We start from the raw sequence: 17,875 nt of genomic DNA, 5'->3' as shown, positions 1-17,875 counted from the left end.
CATTAAAAGTCATGTTTATTTTCAGCCTCCCTCTTCATCCTCTTCAATGAGGGAACTGGAATCTAAAAACTTGCATCTCAGAAGGAAGTTAAGCTCAGTGGAGGAAGAAAGTGCTTCCGTGATGCAAGAAAACAGACAACTGATCATTGAATTGGAAGCAGTGAATCTCGAACTTGCCAGCTCCAAAACCAAAGTATTCCAGCTTATGCAATTTCGTACAACCTCTGCCATTATTAATGATTATAACGCTATTCATGCAGGCCTTTACAGAGGGCCCAAATAATTGTTACTAATGTTGGGTTTGGTTCTGCAGATGCTTAGCTTGAACTAAGACAAATTTGTTCACCTACAATGTTGACAGGTCCGGGTTCTGGGTTCCACCGTAGGGTCTAAAACGTCTAGTGTGTGTCATATGAAGGAGGAGATTGAGGGTATGGAGGCTGAGGTTGAGGCCCAAGGGAATGCACTCAGGTTGGTAGGAGAATACACATACACACACAGATACACCTTTGTGAATGCAGTTGTGCTAGATGTGTTGCCATGTTCATTGTAGAGATACAGAAAAGAGGCTGGAAGAGACTGAAGAGACATTGGTTATTAAGAGCAGACTAGTGGACCAGCTACAAGAGGAGCTGATAGCTGCTAGGGCTGAGTTAGAAAACAGGACTAATCAGGGGATAAGGTAAGCAGTGATTCTATTTTCTTTAACAATCCCCACTTACTATAAACATGGAATTCTCAAAACATTAAGAATACATTCCGAATATTGAGTTGCACCCCCCCTTTTGCCTTCAGAACAGCCTCAGTTAGTCAGGGCATGGACTCTACAAGGTGTCGAAAGCGTTCCACAGGGATGCTGGCCCATGTTGACTCCAATGCTTCCCACAGTTGTCAAGTTGGCTGGATGTCCTTCGGGTGGTGTACCATTCTTGATACACACAGGAAACTGTTGAGCATGAAAAACCCAGCAGCGTTGCAGTTCTTGACACACACTGGTGCGCCTGGCACCTACTACCATACCCAGTTCAAAGGCACTTAAATCTTATGTCTTGTCCATTCACCCTCTAAATGGCACACATACACAATCCATGTCTCAAGGCTTAAAAATCCTTCTTTAACCTGTCTCCCCTTCATCTACACTGATTGAAGTGAATTTAACAGGTGACACAAGTAAGCGATCATAGCTTTCACCTGGCCAGTCTGCCATGGAAAGGACAGGTGTTCTTAATGTTTTGTACACTGTATGGAATACACATCACCTGATGTCACCTCCTTGTACTAGTGCGTGTTTGTTAACTAAGATATACAGTTGAAGTCGGAAGTTTACATGCAGCTTAGCCAAATACATTTAAAGTCAGTTTTTCACAATTCCTGACATTTAATCCTAGTAAAAATTCCCTGTTTTAGGTCAGTTAGGATCATCACTTTATTTTAAGAATGTGAAATGTCAGACTAATAGTAGAGTGATTTCTTTCATCACATTTCCAGTGGGTCAGAAGTTTACATACACTCAATTAGTATTTGGTAGTATTGCCTTTAAATTGTTTAACTTGGGTCAAACGTTTCACCTTCCACAAGCTTCCCACAATAAGTTGGGTGAATTTTGTCCCATTCCTCCTGACAGAGTCAGGTTTGTAGGCCTTCTTGCTCACACACACTTTTTCAGTTCTGCCCACAAATTTTCTACAGGATTGAGGTCATGGCTTTGTAATGGCCACTCCAATACATTTACTTTGTTGTCCTTAGGCCTTTTTGCTATAACTTTGGAAGTATGCTAGGGGTCATTGTCCATTTGGAAGACCCATTTGCGACCAAGCTTCAACTTCCTGACTGATGTCTTGAGATGTTGCTTCAATATATCCATATCATTTTCCTCCCTCATGATGCCATCTATTTTGTGAAGTGCACCAGTCCCTCTTGCAGCAAAGCACCCCCACAACATGATGCTGGCACCCCCGTGCTTCACTGTTGGGATGGTGTTCTTCGGCTTGCAAGCCTCCCCCTTTTTCCTCCAAACATAACAATGGTCATTATGGCCAAACAGTTCTATTTTTGTTTCATCAGACCAGAGGACATTTCTCCAAAAAGTACGATCTTTGTCCCCATGTGCAGTTGCAAACCGTAGTCTGGCTTTTTTATGGCGGCATTTGGAGCAGTGGCTTCTTCCTTGCTGTGCGGCCTTTCAGGTTATGTCGATGTAGGACTCGTTTTTACTGTGGATATAGATACTTTTGTACCCGTTTCCTCCAGCATCTTCACAAGGTCCTTTGCTGTTGTTCTGGGATTGATTTGAACTTTTCTCACCAAAGTACGTTCATCTCTAGCAGACCGAACGCGTCTCCTTCCTGAGCGGTATGACGGCTGCGTGGTCCCATGGTGTTTATACTTGCGTACTATTGTTTGTACAGATGAACGTGGCAACTTCAGGCGTTTGGAAATTGCTCCCAAGGATGAACCAGACTTCTGGTGGTCTGCAATTCTTTTTCTGAGGTCTTAGCTGATTTCTTTTGATTTTCCCATGATGTCAAGCAAAAAGGCGCTGAGTTTGAAGGTAGGCCTTGAAATGCATCCACAGGTACACCTCCAATTGACTCAAATTACGTCAATTAGCCTATCAGAAACTTCTAAAGCCATGCTGTCATTTTCTGGATTTTTCCAAGCTGTTTAAAGGCACAGTCAACTTAGTGTATGTAAACTTCTGACCCACTGGAATTGTGATACAGTGAGTTAAGTGAAATAATCTGTCTGTAAACAATTGTTGGAAAAATTACTTGTCATGCACAAAGTAGATGTCCTGACTTGCCAAAACTGTAGTTTGTTAACAATACATTTGTGGAGTGTTTGATACACTTAGATTGGAGTCATTAAAACACGTTTATGTAAACTTCCGAATTCAACTGTATTTTCCATTCATCCCAAAGAGTTGAGCAACAGAGAAAGGAAGCTCTTATAACTGCAGAGAGGCAGACATTGGCTCTCCGGAGTTACAAGGGAAATATGTCTGAGAAACTGAAGAAGGTATGGAATAAGATGAATGACGAGTGAAGCTATGTAAATGTATTTTAAGCCTGTTTGTTCAGAATAAGTGCTTGTCAGGACATGGTGAAATGCGCTGCTTATGTTTAGACATTGAAGTCTTTGATTGTATAGCAACGGGATGCTGTGTTGTGGTCCATAGGTGTTGGACAACGAGGCCAGACTGAAGGAGGCTCTTATCCAGTGTGATAAAGAGAGAGTGGTGTGGGAGAGGAGGTGTCTTCAGCTAGAGCAGGACAAGACCGACATGAACCAGCTGATCGGGTTGGTACTCAAGTGTCTGCTCGTCATATCTTACTTATTAGTTTCTGAATCAACCTCTGAAAATGTGTTTTCAACTCAAATGGATTCATCTCTGTGGTTACACTTCACTTGAATCATCTGTGATGAGGAGGACAGTGTAAAAAGGACAGTTTTGCTTAAAACCATGATATGTGGATATGGTTGAGATTGGTTGTAGTGAGTAAAATACTAATACCACTGTGATGGACATACCTATCGTAATAGTAGTTGGGAATCTCTCTGACCAGCCAGTTGAAGGAAGAGTCGGTCAGAGCCAAGGCGGTGAGTGTAGAGAGCGCCACGTTGCGTTCTCGTCTGGTAGAGGCCTCTGTCCAGGCTGTGGAGCTGAAGAGAAGACTGAGTGACAGGGAGATAGTTGAGAAGGACATAGAGGTGTTGAGGAAGGAGTGTGGGGACCTACGCCACCTCACTACCAGCCAGGAGCAGAGACTGGAGCACTGTCAAAGAGAAGCACAGCAGAGCCAGGCTGAACAGGCCAGCCTAGAGGCCATCCTCAGCCTGCTGCATCTTAGAGAGGTGAGCCTAGCGCCATACTCCCTACTACACTCTCAAACTATACCCTCTGTGTATTGTCTATATATGCTGTATGTGCCCCATAAAACCATAGTGCACCCTGCTTATTGCTAACTCAGCATACCCTCAACTCTGTTCCAGACAATGATGGTGGACAAAATGTACTATACTGTTATGTAAAAGTCACCTAAATATTTGTTATAGAGTGGAGGGGGATCACTCTGTGCTAAGCCTTGTCTGCCAGCTCCATTCTGTGATGTCCCCAAACTCAAGCCAGGTGATTTCCTTAGCTCACGTTTCAATACTATACATCGTATTGTAGTCTGTATACACTGAGTGTACTAAACACTATCATGCTCTTTCCATGACACGGGTGAATCCAGGTGAAAGCTATGATCCCTTATTGATGTCACTTGTTAAAGCCACTTCAATCAGTGTAGATGAAGGGGAGGAGACAGGTTAAAGAAGGATTTTTATGCCTTGAGACATGAATTGCGTATGTTTTCCATTTAGTGTGAATGGGCAAGTGCCTTTTGAACAGGGTATTGTAGTAGGTGCCAGGCGCACCGGTTTGTGTCAAGAACTGCAATGCTGCTGGGTTTTTTATACTCAAGTTTCCTGTGTGTATCAAGAATGGTCCACCACCCAAAGGACATCCAGCCAACTTGACACAACTGTGGGATGCATTGGAGTCAACATGGGTCAGCTTTCGACATTGTGTGGAGTCCATGCCCTGACGAATTGAGGCTGTTCTGAGGGGAAAAGGGGGTGCAACTCAATATTAGGAAGGTCTTCCTAATGTTTTGTACACTCAATGTATAGCACATATCTAATCTCCCATCTCTAGGCCATGTATACAGTAGAGTAGGTAAACTCTAACAATATCTCTCTTCCGTGCATGCTGTAACATTGTGGATACACATGAAAAATGCAAAGTATGCTTGTATCCTCCCCAAAAATGGTCTGTTTGTTTTTTGTGTCTACGGTGTGTCAGGGGAGCAGTACCAGCAGCTGCTGCCTGTGTTGCGTTCTGTGGAGCAGGAGAGAGTCAGGCAGGCAGCTCTAGCCCTGGACCTGCAGGAGAGACTAAGGCAGGCCCAGGAGGAGATGACTGCCCTACAGAACAACATGAACCAGAGAGACCTCCAGCTACAGAAACTACATACAGAGCTGCAGGAGAGGACAGTACAAATTAACCAGCTGGAGAGAGAGGTAAGGATGGAAACATGAATAGTGTACTGTAACACCATTTTTATTATGAGTGGTCTCAAATCAAGGAAGAAGGCTGTATCTCAAAGGAATCTGAGGAACATAATGTCACATACCAGGATAAGTGAGGGTCTCCCTCACAGAATCAGAGCAATAAGGCCTTAAACCAGTGCCTGAAACGAAAGATAACACTTGTTGTATACAGTATGTGACAGATGTCTGTCCCTAGAGGTGAAGTGTTGTATTGCAGTTAAGGAGGAAGAACGTCTGCCTGGCAACTACAGAGCAACAGTTGGAGAAGAAAGATGCAGGACTTTCACAGGCTGTAGAGAAGGCCACTGAGTTGGAGCAGAACCTGCTGGTAATGATGACGTGCTCAACACACACTGAAAATAAATTTTGTTGTCACTATACATGTTGGGTCTGTCTAAATCCACAAGGATGTCTCCCTGCCTTTTGATTGAGACATACCCAGTTCTCTCTTTTAACTCACATACACGTCCTTTCACACACACAGGCTATGTTATATTTAAGTGGGCTAGTTAGTTGATGAAGTCTCTGGTTTGAAACGTAGGAGAAGAGCAGCAGTATCCAGCACTTTAAAACCACTCTGGACTTGAAGAAGAGGGATTTCCAGCAGGAGTTGGAGGAGACTCAGAGAGTTGGCTCAGAGCAACGTAAGGAGCTACACGATCAAATCAAAATGGTGAGAGGAGACATGTATTGTATTCCTTTATTCACACTTGACTGTTCATAAAAGTCACCCAAGGTTACAATAAGCAATTCCATGAACTTTACATACTTTCCGTCTTAGAATAGTTATACATGAAAGCTGGAATCCGTATACTTGGTGAAACTGCCACGTCTGTTTGTAATGTTACTGCAAACAACGACCACTGTTTTCCTTCGCACATCATTGCCCATCGTACTTGTGATATAACTGCAGAGTATCTACTGTGAAAATATTTTGCCACGATGCTGGATGCTCCTCTACTCCGTTTCATTGACAAAACAATAACAAATGCACTGGGAGTGAAGAGTGAAGTTTCACCTTATTCTGAATTTCAGCTTTAACGTACAGTAGATGTTTTGGCACCTGCAAAGATACTTCTGTTTCCTGGCTGTTTCATGTGATTTTATGTCTGCCTGTCCTGTACAGTTGCACTCTCAGAAAGCAGAGCTGGAGAAAGGCTTCTCTTCAGCCCAGCATGAGAGAGAGGAGGCCCAGCACAGAGCAGAGAGACTTCAGACCTCCCTCAACCAGCTCACGCATGCATGTCTGCCCATACACAACACACCTCACATTACCTTTACCTAGAGTGCATTCGGGAAGTATTCAGACCCCTTGACTTTTTCCACATTTTGTTACATTACAGCCTTATTCTAAAACAGATTAAATATAATTTTTCCCTCATCAATCTAAACAATACCACGTAATGATAAAGCGAAAGCAGGTTTTTTACATAAGTATTCAGACCCTTTCAAGTGCTATGAGACTTGAAATTGAGCTCAGGTGTGTCCTGTTTCCATTGATCATCCTTGACATGTTTCTACAACTTGATTAGAGTCCACCTGTGGTAAATTCAATTGACTGCACATGATTTGGAAAGGCACACACCTGTCTAATATAAGGTTACACAGTTGACAGTGGATGTCAGAGCAAAAACCAAGCCATGAGGTCGAAGGTATTGTCCGTAGAGCTCCGAGACAGTATTGTGTCGAGGCACATATCTGGGGAAGGGTACCAAAACATTTCTGCAGCATTGAAGGTCCCCAAGAACACAGTGGCCTCATCATTCTTAAATGGAAGAAGTTTGGAACCACCAAGACTTCCTAAAGCTGATTGCCCGGCCAAACTGAGCAATTGGGGGGGAAAGGGCCTTGGTCAGGGAGGTGACCAAGAACTCAATGGTCACTCTGACAGAGTTCCAGAGTTCTTCTGTGGAGATGGAAGAAACTTCCAGAAGTGCAACCATCTCTGCAGCACTCCACCAATCAGGTCTTTATGGTAGTGTGGCCAGATGGAAGCCACTCGTCAGTAAAAGGCACATTACAGCCCGCATGGAGTTTGCCCAAAGGCACCTAAAGGACTCTCAGACCATGAGAAACAAGATTGTCTGGTCTGATGAAACCAAGATTGAACTCTTTGGCCTCAATGCCAAGTGTCACGTCTGCAGGAAACCTGGCACCATCCCTATGGTGAAGCATGGTGGTGGCAGATGTTTTTCAGCTACAGCGACTGGGAGACTAGTCAGGATTGAGGGAAAGATAAACTGAGCAAAGTACAGAGAGATCCTTGATGAAAACCTGCTACAGAGCGCTCCAGACCTCAGACTGGAGCGAAGGTTCACTTTCCAACAGGACAACGACCCTAAGCACACAGCCAAGACAACGCAGGAGTGGCTTCGGGTCAAGTCTCAGAATGTCCTTGAGTGGCCCAGCCAGAGCCAAACTTGAACCCCATTGAACATCTCTGGAGAGACCTGAAAATAGCTGGGCGGTGACTCTCCCCATCCAACCTGACAGAGCTTGAGAGGATCTGCAGAGAAGAATGGGAGAAAATACAGGTGTGCCAAGCTTGTAGCATCATACCCAAGAAGACTCAAGGCTGTAATCGCTGCCAAATGTGCTTCAACAAAGTACTAAAAAGGGTCTGAATACTTATGTAAATGTAATGTTTCAGTTTATTTTGAATACATTTGCAAATATTTCTAAAATCCTGTTTTTGTTTTGTCATTATGGGGTATTGTGTGTAGATTGATGAGGGGGAAAAACGATTTTGTCAATTTTAGAATAAGGATGTAACGTAACAAAAAGTCAAGGGGTCTGAATACTTTCCAAATGCACTGTAGATATTCACAGATTTATAAATCACACCCAAACATTGAGTTTGATACAGAACGACACAGCTGGGCATCTCAGTATTAATCTGACTAGTGCTATAATCCTGTCACTTCCTAGGATACAGAGATGAGAGCCAATCAAGACCAGGAGGCCTTGAGAGCTCTCAGAGTGCAGGCAACAGAGTATACTACCAAGGTCAGTCCTTATGAAAACACATGCTATGGCAATTTAGTTATCAACTAAATCAGACTTTTTTTCCTGTATCGGTCCTGTTGCAGGTGAGGTTTTTGGAGACAGCCCTGACAACATGCCAGGATGAGTTGAGCGACTGTATGCAACAGATAAAGGGAGTGAAGGGACGCTACGAGAGAGCGCTGGAGACGAGCGCTAAAGAAGTAGAACATGAAGACCTTGCTTTAATTTCCTGTGAAACACTTACAACATTCCAGACACATTGTGTGATATCTGTGGGTGGGATGTTGTAGTCAGGTCCCAGATCTGTTTTTGCTCTCTTGCCAACTCCTTGTCACTTCTTCTCAAGCTGAGCATGACAATGTGTGGAATGACCATTCCATAAGGAGTGGACAGGAGAGCAGACTGCCACTGAGGAATTTGGGAACAATGTGAAGGATATGAGACTCCAAAAAATCTAGGATATTGGACAAATTAAATATATTTCTAACTTGTGAAGTGTATGGATGAAGACTAGTCAAGTTCAAACAGGCAGTTCCAGTGTTCTCTGTCCCCAGGTGGAGGCTCTGCAGGCGGAGATGAGGGGTAGCTCTCTGGTGTGTCAGAGCTCCAGTGAGCAGAACTTGCAGCTGCAGCACACCGTCCAGAGACAGCAGACCATGCTGCAGGAGAGCACCTCCCGTGTGGCAGAGCTAGAGGACAGACAGGCGCTGTTACTTGAGCAGGTAGACAGATAGATAGATACTTTACTGTCCTCAGAGAGGAAAATTATTTCCACAGCCTGTAAGTTACATACAACATAATGAGCAAAGCAGCATCAGAGATTGAACATTAAATACAACACAGCAGTACATACAACATTACAGCTTTAATTGAACTCGGTGAATGAACAAATCGACTACTAGAGCGCGTGAGCTGCAGTTGTCAAATCTAATGTACGAGTTTGAGATGCAATACAAATGTCCCTATTTTGAAACATTCTACATTGCTTTAACTGGTACAGTTCTTTATGTACAAAGCCAGCTTTTGTGGGCGAGCCTGAACTTCCTCTAAGGGCCCAGCAGGGTTAATAAATTGAGCTCATATCTGTTTATAACTGACTGTGCATGCTTGCTGCTCACTGTTCATGAGTGTTTTGAAAAGCCTAATTGTTTAGACAGATTCCTGTGTTCAAACTGATTACTTTCGGCTTGCAGGGGGTGACTATAGTGCAGGCCGATTTTGTTTCTTGAGCGGATGGTCGGGGGGCCGGAACATAATAATTTGTAGACTGCAATTTGACCACAAGAACAGATATATTATTTGACTAAAACATAATCATTTCAAACGTTGCTACATTTGTATATGATCACGTGTCTCTATTATGCGTGGGAATACTTGAACAGATTTCCAAACTTAAAATCACTTGGAGCTGATTTCCTGGTGTTTTTACAGTATTTTATGTCCAACAATGATTTTAAAAAATGCTCAGAAAACTTGGGGGGGCAAAATAAAACCACCGCCAGTTGGGGAACCCTGGTATAGTGGGTAAAAAGTAACTATTTGTTAAAATTTACAGTACAGTTTAGCAGACCATTTTATTATCACGGTTTGGAGGTGAGTTGAGGGTTCAATTCCCACACTGTGGTGTGTGCGTTCCTCCAGGTGGGACGCTTGGAGAAGGACCTGGAGAAAGAGAAGGTGTTAGCCTTCAAAGAGCTGAAGAGGAGAGACCAGAGAGCCCAGGAGGCCATAGAGGGACTGCAGGAGGCTAGTCAGCAGGCAGCGAGACATGAGAGAGAAGCCCTGCAACTCTCCAACTCTGTCACGTGAGACTTTTTTTTACTCCCTCTACTAGTCTTTAGTGGTCTCGGCTCTAATCTATGCTACTTGACTCTACCCTAATCTATGTTACTGTACTCTACCAGGGTTCAAAACTGACAAACTCTTGCGTTTGAGTGTTTGACTTGGCAGTGTGACACCAATTTTTAGTTAGGCACTAGGGTACTTTTTTTTTTTTTTTGCTGGTCACATTAGTTTTTCACCTCACTCAAGATTTAACCATGATTTGGTCAAACGGTAAAGTACATTATCCACATGATTCCTGCCCTGTGGCTGTGCCTGTTTTGCTGGGGCCTACGGCTATGATGAGCTAGCCACTCCTTTCCCAGGGAACAAAATGCTCCTGGAGAAAAAAAGTGTTCCGATTTTTAAAATCCGATTGCTGGGGAAAAGCCAGCTCAGAGGTTCTCAGCTTTCTGTAGGTATAATTTTTATTTCTGAACTCTCAATTTTGACCTCAATAGCAACTATTCTTCAACCAAGATATTTGATATGGCTTTGATACAGAGTGTGTGAAATATTGCGCATTGGCTATTGCAATTGCATAGGCATAATTGAGCTGTAGGCTACAACTGCAATGTTTTTTGGACTTGACATTTACTGTTAGATTAATACATGGCTGCCAGCATTGGGTATTATGTTTAGTGTTACCGATCAAGCTAATGTGTTTTGAGATTTTGCGTACTCAGGTGGTGAATTAGCCCCAAATAAATGAGCCTAGAATATTAGTGCACATGTAAAGATGTAGGCATGATTGTCTCTATTGAACAAAATACAATTCAGAACATTCTGGAGACCTATTCTAACAGTAAAATGTAACAACAATAGCTTATTTGTCAAACCAAAATTCATGACATTCACTGGATTAGGATGCAGAATATCTTAAATCATGCATTCTTTCATGGACATGTTAGATTAAACAAGTTTATTTATTTATGTATGTATTTATTACCATCTCAGTAGTCTACACCTCTTAAAAGCACTTTGAATTACCTTTTATAAGATGATTACAACGTTTTAAATTGTGTGAACTGGGAAAAATATTTGATTCAACTAGTTACTGATTGTACCAGTCATGGGCTGGTGCCACCAACTGAAAAGTTAGTGGCACCAGGGGACCATGTTGGTCTGCTCTACTCTATACTACACTACTCTACTGCCAAGAACTGCACTTTACAACACTGCACACACACCACCGCTATTAAATGTATCATTTTGATTTACTCTACTGAGACAAGGCTGCTTGTTGTTCTTGAAAATGTTATAATACTGTAATTTTTTGTAATTTTACCGTTATTTTACCAGGTAAGTTGACTGAGAACACGTTCTCATTTGCAGCAACGACCTGGGGAATAGTTACAGGGGAGAGGAGGGGGATGATTGAGCCAATTGTAAACTGGGGATTATTAGGTGACCATGATGGTTTGAGGGCCAGATTGGGACTTTAAGCCAGGACACCGGGGTTAACACCCCTACTCTTACGATAAGTGCCATGGGATCTTTAATGACCTCAGAGAGTCAGGACACCCGTTTAACGTCCCATCCGAAAGACGGCACCCTACACAGGGCAGTGTCCCCAATCACTGCCCTGGGGCATTGGGATATTTTATTAGACCAGAGGAAAGAGTGCCTCCTACTGGCCCTCCAATACCACTTCCAGCAGCATCTGGTCTCCCATCCAGGGACTGACCAGGACCAACCCTGCTTAGCTTCAGAAGCAAGCCAGCAGTGGTATGTCATAAGGTGAATGCACCAATTTGTAAGTCGCTCTGGATAAGAGCGTCTGCTAAATGACTTAAATGTAAATGTAAATGTATGCAGGGTGGTATGCTGCTGGCTAATAACAATTATAGCTACAATTCCAAGTATAGCTTTTTACTAATGCTCAGACCCAACAGTAAAGCTTCATTCAAGAGTCGGTGGGTGGAAGTTCTATCAACATCTGACTTCCATCTCACCAAGTGATAAGTCTTGTCTTGTACTAATCAAGCTAGTTACTGATTGTACCAGTCAAATGAAGCAAAGTCTCCTGCATGCCTGCAGTTAAATGTTCTCCTTCAACATTGAGCCTAATGTCTGGTTGAGTGTATAATGTCAGTTAGCTGCAGGGCTTGTGAAGCCAGTCTTATGACTTGTCTGATTATAACGCTCGGTACTCAGTATTTGTTGTTTGGCGACTGTGCTCTCTGTTAGGGGTATATAAGCAGTCTAGATAGCCCATCCCCAAAAGATCAACCAGAGAACAAACACACTATAGACCAGTAGAAGGGAAAGCTTAGAGTTGTTCCATCCTGACCAGCTCAGTACAGGCCAGGGAACCAGGACATGCAGAATATCACTTTTATACTTCTCCAGACATCCCAAACCTTTTGTTATACTCACTTGGTTTCTGCGTTGCCAATTATCATTGTAATCAGTGCAAGCAACTTTAGGGTGACAGTTTACAGACATAGCGTGCCTAGTAGCCTTGTGCTCCTGTTGAGGGCCAGGGTTTGTCTGTGTCCTGTCCTGCAGGCAGTTGTCAGAGGACATGAATAAGGTTCAGGGAGAGCTGAGTGAGCGAGAGCAGCAGATGCTGCTTATACGGAGAGACAGCGACACCAAGGCCTTACAGCTCTCTAAGATGGAGAAGATGCTAGCCGAGACTAGAGGAAAGCTCTACAAGAAGACAGAGTCTGGTACGGAAAGTAAAGGGCGGGACAACCGAGACAATATGGGTCTGTATCAATATCCTTACTTTAATTCACTGAGCTTCTTCTCTGAAATGCATGAGAACTGCATTGTTTTGGTTATATGGATACACTATCAAAGAAGGATTCAAATGTACTCTTAGAAGAAGGTGGTACCTAGAACCGTAAAGGGTTCTTCAATTGTGTCCATAGGTTGGGAGAACCCTCTGAAAGGGATTTTTTTTTTGTTCCAAGTAGAACCTTTTCACTAATACAAGGTTCTACGTCAGGGGTGGTCAAACTTTGGATCCGGCCTGCGAGCCCATTAAAACCCCACCCAAAATTATTTTGGTATTAGCACTCCAGGCCAATCTTGGATGTCTAAAATTAAATAGAAAGTATGTAGAATTAGAATGGACCTACATGCTTTTTTTTCTGGCCCGCAAATGGCTTTTGACGAACATTTTGAGAGAAAAAATCTGTGTGGCCCTCTCCTGAATTTTGAAATCCCAATGTGGCCCTTGAGCCAAAATAATTGCCCATCCCTGTTCTACGTGGAACCCTTACACCACTAACAGGTTCTATGTACGTAGAACCTTTTTCACCATCAAAGGGTTCTACCGGGAACCAAAAAATGTTATCCTATGGGGACAAACGAAGAACCCTTTTTTCTAAGTGTAGTTATGTGACAGTGCATGTGCCCTTGATTGATTTAATTTATTGGATAATTATTGGGTAAGTATTAGGCTGCTCCAGATGCATACAACATAAAAAATCATCTAAAATAAAAAAAAATAAAGCCTGCAGGCTAATTTCCATTATGGTCCTCATGATTCTATAGTCAACTCGCTATCAAAAGTAGATACTTATATATTAATTAACTTTACGGAGTAAGTAACTGTGTTCAAATCAAATTTTATTAGTCACATGCGACGAATACAACAGGTGGAGACCTTACAGTGAAATGCTTACTAACAAGCCCTTAACCGACAGTGCAGTTTCAAAAAATACAGATAAGAATAAGAGATAAAAGTAACAAGTAATTAAGGAGAAGCAGTAAAAATTAACTATATATACAGGGGGGTGCCGGTACAGAGTCAATGTGCAGGGGCACTGACTAGTTGAGGTAGTATGTACATGTAGGTAGAGTTATTAAAGTGACTATGCATAGATTACAACAGAGTGGGGAGGGGGGCAGGGGCAATGTGAATAGTCTGGGTAGTCATTTGACTAGATGTTCAGTAGTCTTATGGCTTGGGGGTAGAAGCTGTTAAGAAGCATCTTGGACCTAGACTTGGCGCTCCGATACCGCTTGCCGGGTGGTAGAAGAGAGAACAGTCTATGACTAGGGTGGCTGGAGTCTTTGACAATTTTTAGGGCCTTCCTCTGACACCTGGTATAGAGGTCCTGGATGGCAGGAAGCTTGGCCCCAGTGATGTACTGGGCTGTTCGCACTACCCTCTGTAGTGCCTTGCGGTCGGAGGCAGAGCAGTTGCCATACCAGGCAGTGATGCAACCAGTCAGAATGCTCTCGATGGTGCAGCTGTACAACCTTTTGAGTATCTGAGGACCCATGGCAAATCTTTTCAGTCTCCTGAGGGGGAATAGGTTTTGTCGTGCCCGCTTCATGACTGTAATGGTTTGCTTGGACCATGTTAGTTTGTTGGTGATGTGGACACCAAGGAACTTGAAGCTCTCAACCTGCTCCACTGCAGCCCCGTCGATTAGAATGGGGGGCATGCTCGGTCCTCTTTTTCCTGTAGTCCACAATCATCTCCTTTGTCTTGATCACGTTGAGGGAGAGGTTGTTGTCCTGGCACCACACGGCCAGGTCTCTGACCTCCTCCCTTTTAGGCTGTCTCGTTGTTGTCGGTGATCAGGCCTACCACTGTTGTCATCGGCAAATTTAATGATGGTTTTGGAGTCGTACCTGGCCGTGCAGTCATGAGTGATCAGGGAGTACAGGAGGGGGCTGAGCACGCACCCCTGGGTGGCCCCTGTTGAGGATCAGTGTGGCGGATGTGTTGTTACCTACCCTTACCACCTGAGGGCGCCCCGTAGGAAGTTCAGGATCCAGTTGCAGAGGGAGGTGTTTAGTCATTTACATTTACATTTAAGTCATTTAGCAGACGCTCTTATCCGGAGCGACTTACAAATTGGTGCATTCACCTAATGACATCCGTCCCAGGGTCCTTAACTTATTGATGAGCTTGGAGGGCACTATGGTGTTGAATACTAAAGCTGTAGTCAATGAATAGCATTCTCACATAGGTGTTCCTTTTGTACAGGTGGGAAAGGGCAGTGTGGAGTGCAATAGAGACTGCATCATCTGTGGATCTGTTGGGGCGGTATGCAAATTGGAGTGGGTCTAGGGTTTTTGGGATGATGGTGTTGATGTGAGCCATGACCAGCCTTTCAAAGCATTTCATGGCTACAGATGTGAGTGCTACGGGTCAGTAGACATTTAGGCAGGTTACCTTAGTGTTCTTGGGCACAGGCACTATGGTGGTCTGCTTAAAACATGTTGGTATTACAGACTCGGACAGGGAGAGGTTGAAAATGTAAGTGAAGACACTTGCTAGTTGGTCAGAGCGTGCTCGCAGTACACGTCCTGGTAATCTGTCTGGCCTTGTGAATGTTGACCTGTCTAAGTCTTACTCACATCGGCTGCAGAGAGCGTGATCACACTCTTCAGGTACAGCTGGTGCTCTCTTGCATGTTTCAGTGTTATTTGCCTCAAAGCGAGCATAGAAGTAGTTTAGCTCATCCGGTAGGCTCGTGTCACTGGGCAGCTCTCGGCTGTGCTTACCTTTTGTAGTCTGTAATGGTTTGCAGGCCCTGCCACATCCAACAAGTGTCAGTGCCGGTGTAGTACGACTCGATCTTAATCCTGTATTGACGCTTTGCCTGTTTGATGGTTTGTCGGAGGTCATAGCGGGATTTGTTATAAGCTTCCGGGTTAGAGTCCCGCTCCTGACCTCTTCTTTATTGATCTAGTCACTGGTGTTTCCTGCTTTAATTTTTGCTTGTAAGCAGGAATTAGGAGGATAGAATTTGATTTATAACAATATCTACTTTTGATAGCAATTAACTTTACAGCGTGAGTAACTGTCTGTGTTCTGATGCTATCCCTGTGTATTATTGCAGCTTTTACATCTTCTTTGTCTGAGCGTCTGTGTCTTTCCAGGTCACAGATTAAGCAGAGTCCTTGATTTAAAATGCACGTTCAGAATCTCGTCGAGGACTAGGCTTTATCTGGTGTTATCTCTCCCTCTGAGTGACTGTTTCTAACCTTGTTGTTCTCTGGGCCTTGTCCGGTTCAGTCCAGGATCTGGAGGAGAAGGTGCGTTTCACCAGGAAGGACAGGAGGAGCTCCCTCCACCGCACCCAGCTGCTGGAGAGCCAGATGAAGACGGTGAAGGGAGAGCTGGTGGACACACTGGACCACCTGCAGGAGCTACGAGACCGGCTGAGATGCTCACAGGCCAACGCAGAGCAGCGCAAAGTTGACATGGAGAAACTGCAAGCAGGGATGAGGTGAGAGAGCCCCAAATGCAAACAGTCCTGTCCGTTGGCCTCATCTTGTGTTCCTACAGATGAGTTGGGCAGAAGCCCCTTCATCCCTCTCCCAAGTCATTTAGTTACCGAGGCTCCATTTGGTACCTGGTACTTTGGCCTCCCACTTCACTCCTTTTCAACAATGGGGCCATAACACCTCAAGCTTGAAGCTTGACGACAAAGCTGAATCCAAATACTTTTTTATTTATAAAAATAATTACTGTATCTGTCGTTAAAATTTGTACTGCTTCCAAATTATTTGAAGTACTTATCTACTTTGCTTTTGCGGGCGCCGAAGACGTGGATGTTGATTATGGCAGCCCCCCGCACCTCTGATTCAGAGTGGTTGGGTTCATTGCGGAAGACACATTTCAGTTGAATACATTCAATTGGACAACTGACTAGGTATCCCCCTTTTACTCAGTTCTTTTGTGACTTGATTTTCATTGGGGGTTGATAAACACTGAACTTATTTCAGCTCCTATTCCCAGCACTTCTTACCCTGTCTGGGTTGTGTGGGAACTTGGAGCCAAACCAGAGTGTAAATTATTACCAAAGGACTGCAATACAAGCCAATGGGAAAGAAGCAAAAATATGATGACCGTGGTTCTCTGTTTTTAACTTGTGTAAAATTAGATAAACGCTGTGTTGCTTCTGTGGTGTTCTATTGTCAAGGGTTGTCCAAGGTTATGTGCTTAAAGTAATTTTCCAGGGGACAAAGACTGAACACACCCCACACCCCCGGTTGTCATACATCACTTGGAGGCAATTGTCACCGGTTGTGGGGAATCTGTTGCTGCTGTTTTTCAAACACACTTTCTGTGACGCAGCAGCAGCCCATACAGATTGCGTAACATAGTTTAACTGATGCTACGTGTCTTTTTATAAGGTAGACTATAGGCTATCGACATTACGTCCTTGCCTGCCCTCCAGTTCCAGTTCATACATTATGAAAAGAAAACATTAATATCATGCCAGTTTTATTGGGGGATTTTCCATGTGTATCCCTAGGATCATGTCTTTCATATTGTTTCATGAAACTATCTTTCAGATGCTTTGTTTCAATTGAAAATATTTGAGTGCCAAGATGTGGCTGTGACCCCACTCTCCGAGAGTGTTTCAGGGGGAGTTGGGATATGCAAAAAAACACATTTCCAATTCACACATGTGTATTAATACACACTTGTACATGAAACGGGAGAAATATAATCATCCTAATTATTATTATTAGTGGGGCTTGCGAAGCAAGAGTCCCCACTTTTTAAAGGTGCAATATGTCAGGCTAATTTCAGTTTATGCGACAAAACAAGTAGTCATTGTGTAGAGAATCATTGTACCATCTAAATAGCTTTGAAATATATTTTTCATAACAAAAAAAAGATTGTATTTTCAGAAGTTTGAAGCTATTGTACAAAACTGAAAGTAAACGCAAAATCAAACTTAAGAATGGGAAGCATAGAAATGGCGCGCGTAGAACAGATCTACTGCTTTGTAGACTTGCTTTCAACAGAATGACAGATCTATAATGCACATTTCTATGTGCATTTGGTCGGGTCGCCCAAAAAGTTACATATTGCAGCTTTAAATCACTGACATTCTTCTGACTTTTATTATTTACAAAGCTACTCCTACACCGTTTTTAAAGCTAGGAACGCCATTCAAACTTTAAAAGATGCATATCGGTCTGGAATATTGTGCTTGATACTTTTATACTTTTTAAACTATTAAGC

The 17,875-nt window shown here is 43.4% G+C and overlaps 1 pseudogene; it reads left to right on the top strand.

Annotated features, from left to right (window-relative positions):
- The window catches only part of LOC129869581 (coiled-coil domain-containing protein 18-like), a 44,227-nt pseudogene that overhangs the window by 780 nt on the left and 25,572 nt on the right, over window positions 1-17,875 (top strand).

This window comes from Salvelinus fontinalis, chromosome 14, assembly GCF_029448725.1.
Source record: "Salvelinus fontinalis isolate EN_2023a chromosome 14, ASM2944872v1, whole genome shotgun sequence".
NCBI classification, from domain to species: Eukaryota; Metazoa; Chordata; class Actinopteri; order Salmoniformes; family Salmonidae; genus Salvelinus; species Salvelinus fontinalis.
This window is presented reverse-complemented; position numbering and strand designations above follow the sequence as displayed.